General features: G+C 37.5%; 1 protein-coding gene across 5 annotated transcripts in view; it reads left to right on the top strand.

The window, feature by feature from the left end:
• The window catches only part of LOC148648978 (double-stranded RNA-specific editase 1-like), a 171,891-nt gene that overhangs the window by 71,565 nt on the left and 81,491 nt on the right, over positions 1-18,835 (top strand). The window contains exon 1 of one of the 5 annotated variants that reach the window (XM_088604987.1): positions 18,044-18,063. The exons of the other annotated variants lie outside the window; for them this stretch is intronic. The gene's annotated coding sequence lies outside the window, so the exon portion shown is untranslated. Of the gene's footprint in view, positions 1-18,043; positions 18,064-18,835 lie in introns of those variants that run through there. 5 annotated transcript variants of the gene reach the window in all.

The raw sequence follows: 18,835 nt of genomic DNA, 5'->3' as shown, positions 1-18,835 counted from the left end.
ACCTTCATTGCAATTGCACAAGGTTATAACATATCACTCTAAGAAAGATATGAAAACAGTGTTATGCAGTAGAGGTAAAGTTGCTGTTTGTGCTTACATGACCAAGTTCTGTGCCGTAATCTAGACAAACATTCTGAAGAGCTGAAAGAAGAGCCAATTTTTTCATTAACCTTTATCTCTGGTGTGAAAATTTAATACATACTTCACAGCCTCATAGTCTAAGAAGAAGTCCCTCACTGTCTGATGCAAGGAAAACAAATCATTTCCTCAATAGTCTTTGAATGGCCGCAAAACTGTAACGTACAACAGAGTACAGTACAGAGTGAGTTAAACATCTTTTAATTCAACCTTTGTCCTGGGCAGCATTGGAAAGATGCTGTGATAAGGTGTATATTTTCTTAGCTGAACTGAATTTTGAGTTAAACTCATCTGAAATCAAGATTGTGTGCTTCAGTTTTTGTATGTTTGCTTTCTCTTAATTCTGGCATGTCCCTTACCACCTTCAGTGCCAGTACTCATGTGAATTGACTATCTTGAATTTCACGCTTTGCACTACAAGTTGTCAAAAGCATATTAAAGAAACTATTGAAACCCATACTTGTAAAAAAGTAGTTTAGTTATATTAGAAAACAGGTTTTGTAGAGCTTGAAGAGCATTAAAGAAACGGGCAGGGAAGCAGCGATGGACTATGCTACATATCCACTGAGGATGCATATACAGTAAGAACATAAGAATGGTTACAAATGACCTCCTCTAATTAGTTACCATTCTTAAATTCTTATGCACTGTGGGAAGTGATGAAATTCTTCCACAGTAACAGTTTCTTTACAAAAATAAATCAACATGAAAAATTGTGATGGAGGTGTGAAGTAACTAATCTTTCAAATCCCGTTTATAAAAAAGGGTTTCCTTAAGACAGTGTCCAAGCGATTGCTTGACAAAAAGATTTAGCCATAACCCTCTGAAAATCAAGTAGTTTCTCTCTCAAACATAAAGCAGTACTTGTTTATTTTATCACATACGATCCTCAGCCTGTAAGAGTAATAAATCTTTTTGCTTTGTTGACTCACAATTTAAAAATTGTATCATTTTATTCTTTTTCCTGTTTTGATTTTTCTTTCTTTATTTTGTCCAACTAAATGGTGAAGTTAGTGTGGTTATGTGTTAATGAAGAAAGTGTTTAATTCTTAGGATTAAGTATGAGCCAATGTCTAAAGCTAAAGTCTTACCTTTAAGGATTCTTCACTTAATGGATGTGGTTTATGTCTGCTATCTAAAAAGCAGAATGATAATGGATTTATCTTAAATACCCTACCTAATTGAGACGATGTCTATCATATGTATTTAAACCTTACTACTGAATTTGTGCATGATTAAAAGATTTAAAATGTTAGCCTGGAATCTTTTTAATAGAATTGAAATGAGTCTCAAACTCATTTTTTCTGGTAATATTTTGAAATGATTAATATATCCGTCTTTGAAACTGAAAAACAAATGTAACGTAAATCCCTTTAGCATTCACACGTGAAGGACGTCTTTTGGGTTTCAGGTCTTAGCCTGACTGCGGTTATTCACCTATGTCCTCTGACCATCATGCTCCAATAGAAAACACATTAATCTTCTCTTTCTTTTCAGCCTCATTGTTAACACTTCACTGTCTTGGAATATAAAATGTTGAATTAGAGCCACTGGGGAGCACGGGCTTTAATTAATAATTCCTTACATTTATAAAAAGCTCTTCATCTTGAAGAATCCACTATGGAAGTACAGCAGGCACCTGGTTGTCATATTATATCCATTATGTCTCCAGGAGCCCCACCACACAAAAGATCAATTAGTGAAGAGGTAAAACTGCTTCACCAATTGAATTAAGGGAGAACTTTAGGTAGGCAGGACTGTGCTACCTCAATGCCGAATTTAGGTATGATACAGAGGTTGTCCCTAATCTTATGCACCTGTGTTGTGAGATCTGGATGAATCCCTGGTGAGCTGTCTTCGTGGACGATTTTAAATGACATTTTCATCAGGGCTTTTTCTGTTGAAGTGGCCTGGAGCAAAATACTCTTTACTGACAGAAGGAACTGCTACCTACCCTGCATTGCTCAGGATAAGTGCAATAGGCATGAAGCCCACAAAATATAGTTTCTAGAGGGTGACAGTGACAGCTGGTTTAGATGCCAGCTGATCCCTGCTTGTTTATCAATCGATTTACTAGTATAAATGAGGCTATGGTGTGCAAGTGTTGTCCAGTGACCTTCATCAAGAGTCTCAGACTCCACCAGTGTCACAAGATCTTCTTGTGTTTTGTTCCTTTAGAAGTGCCCAGTTACCAAAATGTTCTCAGCATTTTCCCTTTTAGAAATGTTTAAGGTCAGGCCATACAGCATGTAAGACTCTTTGAACTGCAATATTACAGTCAAGAATGAGACGTAAATGGCAATATCCATTGTTTCAGCACAGTCTCGCAGGTGTCTAGTGACAAAAGACTCCCAAATTAAAATATTTAGAATAAAATAGATTTTATATTGGCTAATTTGACAGGCTGTTGGAATTATTTGAATTGAAGAAAAATATTTTCAGGGTATGTAAGTTCTGTCAAACCACCAGTGCCTGCACTTAAAATTACAGTTCAAAGTATGACCAAAGCCTCTGCATAATCATAACTTGGAAGAAGTGACAGTTAATTCCAGCTGGTTTCTTAATATGCCACAGTTCACTGCGGTTGCATAGAGATTCAGTAAAGGTTTATGAAAGTACATAGCTGAAGACTGTTTAAGACAGTTGGCCAAGTTTGACTTCCTTATGCATTTAAATTAATGTGGACCAGAAACTGCATTGCTCGGTCTTTTGTTGATCATTGTTAACTATGTGCCCTAGAATTGTTGTCAGAGGCTAATGGGAGGAGCTGAGTAAAATGTGTAGGATGAACAGATGTGCTTCTTTTCAGGATTCATCATTGTAAGATGGTTCAGACAGCTGCTTAAAAAAGAATCTTGTTTTGTGTGGTATTTATCATATTCCTGATTTCCAAGCCACAGTCATGTATTTCTTTTTTTCCAGGATAGTAATCTTTACAAGTGTATGTTACATTAATTGGGCTGTCCCTGTAGGGCAAGACACTCCCTTGAGTACCATTTAACCATTGGTATGGTAATTGTGGTGGATTGTAGTAGGCCTTCCTTTTCTTTTGGTTCAAACCTGTGTTTTTAGTTTGGAAAAATACAAATCGAAATGCTTTCTTCTTCTCATTTCATGAACTCAAAAGTCTTTCAAAAAACCTTTCTTACGACCTTCATCTCCAATCTGAGCATGACGTGTGTGTCTTTTGTGTGAGGGTTCACTTTTATGTTTTGGAACTTTTATCTGGGAAAACTACTTTTAGTTAGGATGCCATGCGATCAGTATAAAAGGAGATCCACACAGAGCTGAGGATGAGTTCCATCCATTTATTTTTCTTGATTTTCTTACGATCTAAAGTGCAGCTTTGCTGATATGTTCTGATATTGGCGTCTGTGTTTACCTGATGTCTGGTGTGAGTGGTTTGAAAACAGAAAAGATGCGTCTTGAAATTTAACAGGTTCTGAATTCTAAATTATGGATAAACGTTTGGCATGAATGTGGTCCTCCCCAAAATAAAGGGAGCAGTGTGGTCAACAGTTCTTGAAGTGGCACAACAGCTGCAAAGAAATTTTCCAGCCCTCATTGTGAAGAGAGTAGGAATTGAAGTGTATAACTCCTTGTATAGCCTGAGGCAGCTGAGATTGCAATGCTAGGTGGCTTTTTTTACCCTCTCTGCACTTTTATCTCTATTGCAATCACTGTGAGTGACTCCCTGGAGGATGGTTGAATTACAGAGATGCTGGGGATGTTTGATTTGATGCATTTCATCCTGCATTAGGATACGTCTGTCCTGATCCCTAAACGGAGAATGAGAACTGGAATGGCTGTCAAGGGGCGGTATAGCTAGCTCTGTCGATAATAAAACCAGGGAACGACCATCTGAGTAGGACATGAAGATGAGTTGTGAAGAACTGTTCATTAATCTTGTCATCATAAACCAGTCAAAATGCTCTCGTTCCCAGTACACAGTGACATATGTTTCTTGCTTGAAAAACACAAGCTCTGGACAGAGACTGATGTTTTAGGAAAAGCTGTAGCATGTATTTGAATTTTCTTATTAATACAAAGATAGACTTGTCTCTGTGATGTTGTCATGTTATGTGAATGTGTGCCATATTTTATTTGATTTTAAGGAAGTGCATTTTTTCAAGGCATTTCAATGAAAAGGCATTGACATTCTTAATTATGTCTTCACAAAGGTTTATCTTCTGTTATTAGTATAAAAATGAAACAAATGTTAGCATCTAAGTTTCCAACTAATTTTGTACAAGACCCTTGTTTGCATGGGTTTCCTCCCGATTCTCCGGTTTCCTACCATTTCGTAGACGTGGTGGGTTGGTTAATTGGCTTCTGGTGAAATTGGCCCTGGTGTGAGTGTGTCTGTGTGGGCCCTGCGTTCCATCCAGGGTGTGACCTGTTGGTGTCTGTTGCGTGCCGGGATAGGCTTTGCTTCACTTCCCCACAAACCTGTATTGGATAAAGTGGATTGGAAAATGAATGAATGGATGGAAGAAGGGATTTGTGAAACGTCATATTCTGTCCTGGAGAGCCTTACTCAGAGATTTTGATGGCATTAAAGCTTTTAGCATAAAAGCCTTTACTAGGCAGTACAATAGGGAGAGTCCACTTCTAAGTGCTGTCCTCACAAGAATCCCAAGGGCCTGTCATTGGAGTGCACTTGACTTGTTTTTGTGCGGACAGGAACTTCAGTCCTGTTTCCTGAAATAGCATCCCCCGTAAGAATTCCGAATCAGGTAGCTAAAGTTCAAGAAAAAAAAGGGTAGGTGCAGAATTTGCAAAGGTTATCTTGATTTGTCACTGTGAAGATCATTGAGCACGGGATACCAGAAGCACAGAATGAAGGCGGTGCAATAGCAAGGAAGTGTTCCATACTGGAGATGATGGAAGGAAATGTGTTAAGGAGAAAAGAAAGTACAAGGTGTTTTGAAAATGACCCCTGAATCAGTGAAGCGGTGGAATAAGCAACAGTGTTAACCAGCTTTTGTCTGCAGTAGGGAGGTGTTCCTATCAGCAGGTGAGCACATGGTTTGTCTGACTGAATGTTTCTTTCCCAGTTGCTCTGCAATCACGGCACATCAGCATACATTAGGAAACCAAGCATGAAGATATTTAAGACTGGCACACAAGGACCAGTTTCGTGACTCAAATAGAAATGACTTCTGAAGCTGAAATTTTTAGATCAGATTCAGGTAAACAAGTGTGCAATCGTGTATCTGTATGTTTATCAAACAATAACTTTAAAAAAATATATTTTTGTGGAATAAGAATTGTATCCCCCCCCCATCTTCCTAAACAATGAGTCTTGATTTTTCATGTGTACAGTTAGTTTTTTTTTTAAATCAGACTGTAACAGCCTGTATAAATTATATGTATAAGTTGACTGTATAAATTGTACTTGGCCATGTCAGTTCCTAAAGATCTTAACTTAAGAGACAGAAGATTCTGTCTGTTTGCTGAAATTTATCATAAATGTGCAAAACAAGATTTGAATACACCGACAATGGCCATTAATGGGAGATCAGCATTCCAAAATATTTGATTTACAGCTTTCTGTATTGCATTGCAGGCATGATCTTTGTTACTTTGTTTTATTGATTTTTTTTAGTTTCTGACATTGCATTTAAAGCAAAATTTACAGCATGTAAAACAAATGAGAAGAGTTCTATAAAATACTGAATTGACAGAACTGAACTTTGAGGACTTGGTGACTATAAATGAAACTATAAATGAGTACTCCTGCATACTTTGGTGTAAACTTAGAGTTGAAGTTGTAATTTGGCAAAGCAGCTGCTGGTTATGCAAAACACAAAAATGCTCATGAGTGTAAGTTGCAAAGTCAAAAGGGACATTGCTCTTGCAGTTTCCTGAAGAGATTATTAATCTTATGGAACCATGATCCCGTGGATAGTAAGAGGCACTCTTTCTTTATAATGTTAGCAATACGAGACAAAATCCAAGGGCTTGAAAAGGGATTAATATAAAGTAATGCGCCATCTGCTCTTAAAATCCCTGTTCCAAGAATGGAGACAAATGTATACATTCTTCTTTTCTGTGAAACCACTTGCTGAAAAGCTTTTCAGGCCTTTGCTAAGGGTAAATATGGAAATACCGTCACACAGTGTCAATGTTGTATTTGCATGCTGGAATCTATTCTGTACTATAATATGGGAAAAATCAAACTATACCTCTATGACCTGTATTTCATATTCTCCAATGTGTTGATAAGCAGGTATTAGTGAAGCTTTTGTGTCATACACTTCATGTTTGATTCATATACTTCACATTTAACAGTATTAATGGCTGACTGAATAGTTTTGACGGAAATTAAATATTATTTCACAGGTGTAAAAACATCTTCAGGATCTATAGTTGTCGATATACAAGCCCATACTTAAATAGCTAAACTGATTTATTTTCTATATGTATAGTAGTGGCTGGTTGTTACTGTTTTTATTTTGAGTTTTAAATTTCCATTGATAAGGTGAACATGATTCAATTAACATAGAAATATTCACCTTCTTGTGATTGGGCATATGATAAATTGAGGGGTATTGTGGTATAGATAACTCAATTTCCATGACCAGTCATAATGTAGGATATGCTAAAGCAAATCTGTGGTTCAGAGGTATGAGAAAACATTTAATTGAGCTTGATCTATTTATATTTCTTTTGTAAGCCGATTGCTATGTGGATTCTATGTTTTCCATGGACATTTCTCTCTGCCTTATGCTGATGGAATTAAACAATAAACAAGCAGCAATGTAATGTTGAAAAATAAATTGGATGTTTGTGCATACTGGAGTGTCAAGCCTGTTTGAGAATAGTGGAGTTAAACACATGATTCACTCACAGGTTTTGGGAATGTGGATCGAATGAATATTAGCAACTACAGTCATTTAATTTTCAAGAAACTAGGAGGAATACCCAATCACAGCATGGATTGTTGTGTCCCTTCATCAAAGAAAAACATTCTGAAACATTTATAAAGGCCAGACAAGGACATTGCCAACCTGTTCTGTACAGATGATTGTAGGACTCAAGGCATGTTTTTTTTTCCACCTGGCAAAATGTTTTCACAAGAGGAAGCAGTCTGGTTTGAGTTTAAATGTGGTGCTATTACAGTTTGCATGACTACAATACTCTTAAATCATATTTGTCTGGTTTGTTTTTCTTACATTGTTTTTTTTTCTCCCAAATTGAGTTATCACGTCAGGGAGCTCAATTGGAAAAACCAGCTGCTTTGAATGATCTTAACATCAAACATCAGATACAATTATTTTAATGATCTTCTTTGTGAATCATTTTATCAGGAAATGTGCATGTATTTACAGGGATGTCTTGCATAACATACACCCGCAGGTCATGCAAATTTTCAGCAAACCACTTTACTGCACTTTTGACTGGGTGACTCGAGCTGGTCTTTGCAGTGACAAGCAAGGATGTAATTCCTCGCAGTAGTGAACAGCTCCCCCTTCCTTATGCGGCAGTGCTGACGCACATACAGAGTGTACCTTTGTGAAGAAAATGATGCATGATAACTCTCCCTGAGTACAATGGAAAAGGTCACCACAGTAGAGTTTGAACACACTGCTCAAACACCCAGTGACTTATTGTAACTAAGAGAAAAAATCTTAGGAATGAGATCAGTTGCTGCATTTTTCTTAATGTTTGAATGTCCGAGAAGATATTTCTATGGAGTTGCTATCTGTTGTCGAGGATCGGCAGATGGCAAGGATGGATTTTACTCTGGTGTCAAGCAGGTGTCCATGCAAACGCTGTATCTCTGCTTAGCAACTGTCCAGCGTCCTGTCATGGGAGCTTTCATGATCACCACGATCACCACTGTGGAGAGTAGAGCCCTCAACTACAACTTGCTAGTCCTGTTCAAGTCAGTTGAACTACATAACCCACTGCACTAGTCCTGTTCAAGTCAGTGAACTACATAACCCACTGCACTAGTCCTGTTCAAGTCAGTGAACTGCATAAAACAGACATTCAATACACCGACTGCTGGCTTGGCAAAGCCCTCTAGCATAATGGAGAGTTACCACAATACGGTCTGTAAATATTGTACATAAAGCAATTTAAGATTTCAGGAACCGTGAATTAATTCAGTGGATTCATATTCATATAAGAAAATAGTGTTGACAGTATAGAGTACCAACCATGTTTCCACTAAATCTGTTCTTCCTTTTTTCAAACCGCTTCATCCATTTCAGGGTCATGGGGGAGTCTCATTAAGCAGTGGGCGCAGGGCAGGATGTATCCCAGACTCCACACGAGCCCAATGTAGGACAGACAGATACGCCCACACCCGGGCCAATTTTCCCAGGAGCCTGTTAACCTACCAGTATGTTTTTCTGCCTGTGAGAGGAAACCAGAGTAACCGGAGAAAACCCACTTGAACATGGGTAGAATATACGAATTCCAGGCAGAGAGCTCCTGGAGTCTGAAACTGAATTCAGGACCTCAGCAATGCAAGGCAACATTGCTAACCACAGTGCCACTGTCACCCTTCTTCACAAAATGATTAAGAAATTAAATTGAGCTGGTGATTTGGAGATTTGTTACATTTTTAATTTAGGAAAAAATTGCCAGCTGTTCTCAAAGAGAATTCGGCCTTCATCTCAGACCTGTTGATTGTAATGTGTGTCGGTTGCCAATTACCTTTTGGGCGAGAAGCTTTCTTCACATAACTAACCTGACATCTGTGGGAGCTGCATTTATAGTGAAAGATTTGATCGAGAAAATAAGGGACCAATGCCATACACATCTGCATTTGAAAACTAATGATAAGGAATAAAGTCAAATTCAGTTTCTTGTTGTGAAAAATAATTCTGTACATTTTTAGTGCATAGCCTATTCTTTACAGGAAGGCACACTAAGGAACCTGCAGATGTTAAAGAGAAGTTTCTAAAAATTCATTAATTGACTGTCTATTAGGGATGATGGAGTGCTTTTAAAGCCGAGGCCTTATTGACCTAGCCATTGACATGATAATTAGAACATTAGCACAAACACTAAACCTCTATTTTGCTTGAGGTTGATTACATATGCAGCTCCTCTCCCTCCTGCAAATGAATGATCTGTTATGACTTATACCAAATCATAGTTGACATTATATTTTCTTATAACTTGAAATATTTACTAAGGCCTCAAGCAGTAGTGGACTTAAAGCACAAACTTGTAATCTCTGGGATAAAAAAAGCATTATTGTACTCTTGTCCAAGGGATTAAAATTGTTCAAAATAGTGATGTTTACAGTGAAACTGCTTACAGCTTTGTTGAATTCTTGCAATGAGGCTACACTCTAATGGGTCTGTTCTAAGAGATTAAATGTTTTCTTTCTGCCTTCTAAGAAACAAAGTTTAATCTGTGAATTGATCGAGAATGAAAATCAGAAATCACCTGCTTACGGGCAACTCCATTTATTCACTTTTGGGTGCCTTTATTAAGTAAATCAATAACAAAAGTGTATGCCACTTGGAATTATGTAAAGGACCCAGTTAAAGATTAATCCCATTTTTAAACTCTGTTCATGTCGAGGTGACTAATTGAACATAATTGGCCATTTTTGTGACACCTGTCTGTCATATGCATTGCAGAAAATGAGAAATTAACAAGCTTAAATTAAATTAAATTTAAAAATTAAAGGAAAGCAGAACCAGTGAAGCAAAATTCTGTCTTCATTCAATATTCAGCATGACTCACAAAGTCAGTAGATCTCATAAAATACAATCATTTAAATACTCTTTCCAATATAATAGGGTCAGCATGGATAAGCATGTTTGTGTTTTGTTTTACTATATCCTGCGAGGTTAATAGTCCTTTGGGGATGATTTTACACCATTTTCTCTACTGCTTGCATGCAGATTTCCAGAAAATTGATTGGTGCAGTAGCACTCCAAAATTCTGTGGAAAAATATAGCAATCCCCAGCTCTTTAAAATTTCACAGCTTTTACAGTTTTGTAGAGTGCTAGTAGAAACATTTAAACCTAGTGCTCTGCGCTGTCTTTATTAAAATGGTTCAAATCTTTTAAGACTCAGGTGACTGTTTAATACAAAAAGAACATGATCTCATTGTCTGTTAATGTCAAAAATATGCTTAACAACTTGGCCATTTTTGTATTAATTTCTGTTTCCCCCCCTTTCTTAAGCAGTCTTCTGGGACAGATCCATGCCAGTTTGTTAGTGAAAACTCTAGTGATAAATTTCCCTTCAAGGCATGCTATTTGAGCCTTTATCGTCTGTTAGATGTGCATAATTGTTTTGTTAGTTATATGCAGTTGTATAGATGTGCTTGTGGTCGTCTGTATTTAGTGGAATGTGGTAAGATTTCTGCCAGCATCAAGCTAGTAACTGTATTTCCTCTCAAAGACATTGTGCTCCAAAAGACCAGATTCATGATGCAGTTGGGAAGAGATGTTTGGTTAATAGCATGAGATTTACAGCATGGATAAGATTATTTACCTCTAAAACTGTTTTGCATTTGGCTTGCTATTCATTTATGATTGGATTCCCACACCTTTTGTGAATGTTTTGCCTTCATTTCGAGAGCTTTGTATAAAAAATCGAGCTGTTCTTCTGCAGTAAGAAGTTGTATATGCAGAGTTTTAAAATCCTATAATGTATTTTGTATGTCTTCTAAATGTAAAAAAAAACAGAACAGAATTATCTGTTACTGGATGTGGGGTAGAACCAATAATACATTTGATTCAGTGATTCATATCACAGCTAATTGTGGAATAGCAGAAAACGTCCATACAATTATTCATTATGTTTAGCTCATTTGACAACCAGTAGATCTTTGGTCATTCTTGGATGTGATTACAATGTAATTGAGCCATTTACTGTTATAACAAATTTGATGTTGTAAATGAAATGAAGATCTTTAAAAATAGTTTTAATTAAAAAAATGGCCATCTGATCTTTGGAAATGGAAGATGTAAGTCTCATTTGTTAGAGTTATCAATAATGAATATAAATATAAGTAACGAGAACCCTTATCCTTGATTATTAATGTTAGGCAAAGAAGCCCTTAAGAAGAAGCAGAAGTTCATCTTGTCATTGATAGTGAAACAAATCACTGTGTTGTTTCCTCCAAGCTATAGCTATACAGACTAATGAACAAGAGCTTTTCTAATTCTTTTAGAGCGAGCGACCTTTTAATTTGCTGCAGTGCGCACAGCATTGTTCAGGAAGCAGTGACTCTTTCTTCACTCGCTGTCTGTCCTTATCCTCTCTGGCCTAAAACCACAAACTAATTCATATGATTGTCCAACACCTTCCTATGAAGATATCTGCGTGTTCTTTAATTTTTTTTATGCATTTCTTTTTCCTGTCATGATGATAAATGAAAGATGCGAATGTTCACACAAGAGGTGCAACACTTTTGAAGTCAAAAGTTCCATTATAGTTTCCTTTAGTCGTATAGGAAAAAATGATTTTATTTTTAGTAATAAAGATTGATTTGTTCCAATCACTAATTCTTTCTTTAATAAAAAATCAGTTTCTTTAAACAAGAAAGGTTAATAAAGTAATTGTAAAAAAATATGGAAACACCAATATAAAGTCACTTAATAGGGCGTTGGGCCACCATGTGTGGCTAGTCTGGCATGAATGCACAATAGTACAGAGTTTACTAGCATCTAGAGTTCTGCAGGAGGTTTCTGCAGATCTGCTCAGATCCTTGACTTATGGGTAACGTCAGTGTCATACCCAAAAAAACACAGGGTGGCCACTCATGCTTTGTGGATGGGGGCTTTCATCCTGGAAGACATTTCTTCTGACAAGAAACAAAATTCTGCAAACTTGGGTGAAGATGATTAGTAAGTACCAAGAAAAAACAATTAGTATTGACCTAATCTTCGAAGGGGATGAGTGCACTCAAACCAAGCCTATAAAATGTACTATGCAACCTTACGGAACCACTAGAACCCATTGCCGTTAGAACCAAACACTCAGCGCTGTAGAGTTCTTGAGGTTGGTGCCACATGTGCACCCGTCTGTTTGTAGAGAACACGGGGAAGGATGATTCATCTGACCGTATCCCATTTCTCTACTAGTCGGTATATCATTACCTTTGCTGTATGCACCTCCGGACTTGCAGACCTGCACTGCCAAGTGCAGGGGTCAGCAACCTTTCAGAAAGAGGTGTGCCAAGAGCCCATGCCCTTGTTTTTATGGATTTGCATGCATTATATGTAATGTCAATAATAACCATTCTTGCATTTTGATTGATACAAATTTAGCATTAAAATATAATAATATTTCAAATTAATGGAAGGGCTTTCAAGTAGGGGGCTACGTCAACATGAGTAGGCTGCAAAGGAGCAGGTGAAGGTTCATTACATGCTGAAAGGAATGTTAGATCCAGAATGAATTCAGCATTTTGTTTTCACTCCATGTTCCTGGATTTAATGTAAATGGTCCGTAGTCTCTGTAGAGTTGTTGAGTAGTGTGCTAGAAACTGGGAGCCAAGGGTTAAGCCATGTAAGACACACCAGTAGGTCACAGAGGAGACAAGGGACATATACCTTAAAGGGGAAACCTGGACATTTGTTGAGGGGATGAGCCTGGTTCGGTGTTTCAGGGTTTATGGAGGAGGAATGGAGTTCCAGGGGCTCCAGGGCATTATAGAAGACTCAGAAGAATTGATCCACAGGAGATGAAGAGAAGATATTTTAAGTAATACCTCAGGACTGAGTAGGCTTCTCCGAAAGGGGCCCACCAGTACATCATAGGAGCTCGGAGGGGTTCCACAAGCCAAGGACATCGACGGGACACCAAAGAGTGCACTCCTAATTTGATGATACTGCATGTTGTCTCTGAGTTTCATGTTATAGCAGTGTATCATGTGCTCCCACCCGCACTACAGTAAATCCATCCCACACTCACCCGCAACAGAGACAAAATGTCCTGTGCCCACACCACTTTGGCTGGGTCCCGCAGGATCTGAATCCAAAGATGGGAAATTGGTCCTGTGCTCCAGTCCGGTACACATACTGTACAAATGAGACCCCCCAATGATAACATTGTTGGTCAAGAAACAGTTCACCTTGTCCTGTTGTAGGATTAATGCGTTCAGAATGGTCTTATTTGTGTGTGTCAGTTTTTTTTCAGAGCTACGCAATTTTCACAAAACCCTTGTTTGAGCAGGCCAGCTAATAAGCACATTGCAGTAACGGCATATGTATGGAGGAGTGTGTTATATATGTATTAAATGGGTCACTTTGATACTGTTCACTATGCTAATGATCTTTTTGAACATTCCACAGATCTGAGTTCAGTAAGTGCGTGACTAGCCAGGTTGCTTTGAAGTAGCTTGTGTGTAGCTAAAAACAAAATAATGTTTGATAAGAGTGCAAGAATCATTTTACTACAGATGGATTTAGATCAAGTCTTCTAATAGATGTTCAGATGGCTTTTGTCTGATCATATCAGTTCGGTTTTTCCCACCAGGCCTCTGTAAGCAGATTTTAGCTGTGACACCTTTGCTGTGTTTCTCTGATCAGCCCTTTCTCTCTCTTGGCAGATAACTCATTCCATCGTGTGTTCCAAAAAAATGCACTTGCTTTAAAACTATATTTTAATTAGCTCATATTTATCGGTAACTCTGGCTGTATTTCATATATTATTTACAGATTCAGGGTTCCCAGTTTTGAGTTGTAACAATTGTTTACACCAGAGGTAATTTACAATTGCTGTTACTAAGGGGTGTGTACAATTATCTGACCAATTTGTATTCCTTTTTATTTTTAATTACTTTTCAGAATGTTGGAGCTTAAGTGTCATTCTTTTGTGTTCATTAGGGTAAACAGTTCAGTTCTGGTTTAATGTGTCTTGATTGATGGCTGAAGTAGTTCAAGTAGGTGTGTTTCCTTTCTTCTCTTTTCAGCATGGAATAAACCTTTACTTATTCTTTGATTTATGGCTGTTAGACCACTTGGAAAAGGCATAATCTTTCTGTAGGCACTGTATATTTACTGTATATGTATGTCATAGAAAATTGTACTCTATATGTTGCTGATGTAGCAATTTACAGATTTTCAAAATCAGGAAAGCGATATTAAAAACTGAACTGTTTGTGTGAATTCTCATATTCCCAAATTATCTGAAAGAAATGTACAGGTCAAACTCATCAAACTGCCAAGAAGTTTTTAGTATTATAGACTAAACACTGATCTATAGAAAGCAAACCAGGGAAATTTTGTTCAGCTGTCTTTTGTGAAGTTTGGTTTCTCGTAATATTCTTATGTACATCATCACATTTTTGCAGTTCAGTACACCTTATTAAAGCAATGCGAAAAAAAATAAAACCCATTGTTAGCAAAAACATTTTATTTGATCTTACCTGGCTGCACTTTGTCTTAGCTGTTTTCATGCTTATGCAAGCATTTGTTCAATGTTTGCCGCTGTAGGCCTTTATGAGGTAACATAATTTTACATTGGCGATCAATAGTGGTTTTGCACGAACGTGCAGAATAGGCATTTGCTTTTTTTAAACTGTGTTATGCAGTGATACTACTGGTAAGTGGTGCTAGCTAGTCATGTTTGTGGGATTATGGAACAGGCTGCCCACCCATGATGTTGAAGCTGATACCCTGGCCTCTTGCAAGAAGCAGCTGAATGAGATGCTCGGATGAATTAGCTGCTGACTATGAAATGGACAGGATGAGTCAGATGGCCTCCTCTCATTTATATCTGTCATTGTGTTTGAAAACAGGAGGGAAATAAGAAAAACGGTATGTGCTTTGTTTATTGCATTCTGTTTTTGTAATAACATGCACATCGGTGGAGAAAAAAAACTCCATTGTATATACCTTCTATCTGTGCTTGAGCTAGCGCTATGAGACTTGTCGTAGTCGTGCTGCATAGTATCACATAAGATGATACCACGTGTTGTTAACTGACTTCAACCCATCTGTTCAGGTTCTGCACCATTTACCTTCATAAGAGATTTCACGAAAATGATGACACATTTTCCCTAAGTAATGATGTGTTTAAACATGAGAGATCCATTCTGTTTATGTAATTGATTGTCATTTGGGTCCAGTTACTCATTATGTCAAAGATGTTCAAGCCTGGCTAACAGTCTGCTTCAAATTGTTATGCTTCATGCCACGGCACTGCCAGAATTCTGTTGTACAAACTCCATGTGCATTAGGAATAGCTTTTTGTTTTTACTGGTTCCTGTTTCAGCTTCAGTGTCTGTTTAGTATTACAAAATTGGAAGAATATAAAGCAGTTGTTTTGATAGAGCTATGGACAAGAGGAATTGTCCCTAGGAAAGAATAAGACACCTTGCCCTTTATTATGAAAATGCTGACCGTGCATAAAAGGTTAAAGGGCACATAAGTCTGTTTTAAAAATATAACTTGTTTTTCTTTACCATGGTCTTGAAAAAGTGTTTTCATCTTTTATAAAGAGATTGTTTATGTAACACTTGCTGCACAGTGTCAAACTACTTATCTCAAAATCTTGATGTCTGTCAAAATAAAACATTTTGTTGACAGCCAGACAACATCTGAAATGGTGAAAACAGGGTTCTGTGAAAATTTAATCCAGTGTTACGTGCTGAAAACATTACTTTATTGAAAAGACCATTTCAACCAAATGGAGGTACAGTAACTACTGCACCTTCATCATGTAATAGCGAATAATTGGGTACAAAACTGCATATTTTATTTCAGAGAACAGAGCAAACACAATGGCCAGATCTCTAGGATATGTGTGCCTTTGTACTAATATTCCATTTACAAATCCAGCATTGGGGAAAAAACCTTTTTAACAGATCTGTTTTTTGAACAGATTCATTTTTGAAATCGAAAGCCAAAAGTTGAAATTTTGAATACCCATTCCACAGAAAAATAATCTTTATTAGCACTTTTTTTGAAAATCTCACATATCTATATTAAATTGTTCAATTGTTTGAACAAGAGAGTTTTCCAGAACCAAGTGTTTTTAGGTTTTGGGGAAAACAATAGCATTGGTAGTGAAACCTTTGAAACATTTTATGTGAAAATGAACAATAGGGACTTTTGTCAAAATCAAGCATGTTTCTCATCTACCAAGTGTATTTGTCCTCTGCCTTCAAGTGTGTTTGTCCCATACTGCGGAGTTATCAGCAGTTGAGAAAGAATGTGTACAGAGGACTTTGCTGAAATTTATAAAGAAATAAAGAACCAGATGAAACGGAACAGATGGCAACCTGACAAAAATGTACGAGTTTATAAACAAGAACGTGATGCAAAGCTGCCACCACAGTAGCAGTGTTGGTATTTATGCATTGAAACGTTGCCTAATAAAACCCTTTGGGCTCTAGTGGTATGTTGCAGTTTCTCAAGAGGATAAAGTTAGCTCTATGAATGCAAGTGTACGCATATAAATAAATCATGAGATTGTAGGAAAGTTTGAATGTTTTTCAATCGAATTAATATGGGAAATGTACTTGCTCTACATTATACAGGTGAAGATGTAAATGCAAGACTGTGGGTTTCTAGGTTATTGTAATAAACATTCCATACATAATACAAATTTGGAGACAATTTTAATAGATCAGAGCTCACGACATAAAGCAAATTATAAATTTGAAAGTGGTCATTAAGTTAAAAATGCAGTGTTATTATTGAGAATGTTAGAGTTAACCAGCCTCAAAGCCATCATGACCTGCAGCAGCTGAACAGAGGTTTCAAATGCAGAGTGTCTCCTCTCTGCAGTCTGCTGTGCAAATGAGTCAGTTTGTCCAAAGGACCCCAAAGGAACAGATGTACAGTGTGCTGACCTAACACTAAAAAGAGATCCTGGTGACAACTGGACTTTATGTCTCTAAGACAGCAAGTACATGCAGGTAATGCAAAAGTGACTGAGGTGCTGAATGTGCAGTAAAACCTAAGTCAAATCATTGTAATTTGGAAAAGAATGCTTATTTTCTTACTGATGTTGATAACCAAACATTCCCTGTAAAAAGGCACATTCCATGCTTTTCCATAGCAAGCACATGTCTAGGATGCCTTCTCATCGGTTCTGCAGTAGGCCTGCCTTTTGCCTCATGACTTTATGAGCTGGTACAGTTTACACAAGGGTCAGACTGAGCCTTATCAGTTCATAATTGACCCTATCAGTCTTTCTAATCAGACCAAGAAGCCTGACAAATGACAGAATATAAACAAAGAAACCAGATAAGACTAGAGCAGGTTGTTGATTTTGGCTAAGGGAAGAGTTTTGTACAGAATAATAGTCTGTATTTGAATCTACTATTGGAAACTGGTGGACTATCACCCAACTTCTCTTGTTGCCTAGAGCAGCGTTTTTTGTTTTATGGGGAAAAATATAGACATTTAGCTTATTTAGCAAATAAGCCTTCAGTTGTTGCTTAGTTAGGAATTTTTGTGAAATAGGTGCCTTTAGGTTGGACCGATTTGTGTTATGAAAATTTTAACCTATGCAGAGTATAACACAAAGGCAGTGCTGGACTGAAAAATCAGACACTGACCACATTTTTGCATGAATTAATCATCTCATAGAGTGTTAGAATAGTTATCTCATAATAGTTTGCAAATAATTATTAGTCCAAGCCAGTTTTTAACAGGTTATTAAGATAATGTTCAGAAAATGTTGCTGGATGTACTTACATGGTCTGTACTAAAAGTAGTTTATTCTAGGATCTTGTTGTCTCAATGCAGTATTGCTTACTTGGATTGGCAGATTGATAATGTGCACAGTCCTACTTCATGTTGATAACCTTTCAAAGGTGAATTAGCTTTGCTCTTAGCCATTTAAAGAACCCAAATTGAAACTTAAATCTCGCTATTCAGTGGCTCACCTCTGGAATAATATGCTGTGTTTAGACACTGAACTGGTCATTCAAGGTGGGAGGGAACCTAGCAGGATCGTGATCTGTCCCACTTCTTCAGCCTTAGGTAAAGTGGTGATGTAATTCCATCCGATTGTGTTTCCTTCCTTTCAACTCTTTTCCTTCTACCTCTGTTGGTGTGTTCTCTGAGATTTTCCCACAGTCCACCCAGCTCAAACCTCACTTTACTCAAACAGGTATGCTTGAGCTTCCTTCCCTTCTTTCCAACTAAAAGAGAGCACATTCTTAGAGGACAGAACTACCCTGGCAATTCTAAGTTCAATACCAGAAGAATAGAATAAAACGCTCATATTGGAGCATATATTCCTTGAGGAAGCATCTTCTCCAGGTAGGTAGGTAGTTGAGATGTTGTTTGGTTGCATTGATTCCAGTGTTTACATTCAGTGACTTGAGTAGTTTTGTTCAGTGTCTTGCAGGGTAGAATACTGTGTGATTTTAAGGGATAATCCTGTGAATTTTTCACTTCCCAAATGTTGGCTGTGCTGATGTTAAGCCATTTGAAACTAATTTAACAGATCATTTCTGCTGTTTATTGTACATATACAGTGCCATTTGGGGACCCAAACTCACTGGGGATTCAGGGGTTTCAGACTTCACTGCTCCTCTGGGATAGCGTGTCGCTCAGGCGCCAGCTACCTGTCTGGCCCAAGTTTCAGCTCAACTGATGACACCTGCTGTAGCTGTGATGCCCAGCTGGGAAAGTGCAGTCTTGGCAGCCCCCCAGACACTTTTCAGTTAGTGCTTGGAAAAAAAAAAAGGATAAATAAAATGAGTGCGTCTGTTGCAAGTGAATTTAAAAACGGAGAGTACTGTATTAG

This window comes from Lepisosteus platostomus, chromosome 14 (assembly GCF_059453375.1).
Source record: "Lepisosteus platostomus isolate fLepPlt1 chromosome 14, fLepPlt1.hap1, whole genome shotgun sequence".
In the NCBI taxonomy this organism is placed as follows: domain Eukaryota; kingdom Metazoa; phylum Chordata; class Actinopteri; order Semionotiformes; family Lepisosteidae; genus Lepisosteus; species Lepisosteus platostomus.
This window is presented reverse-complemented; position numbering and strand designations above follow the sequence as displayed.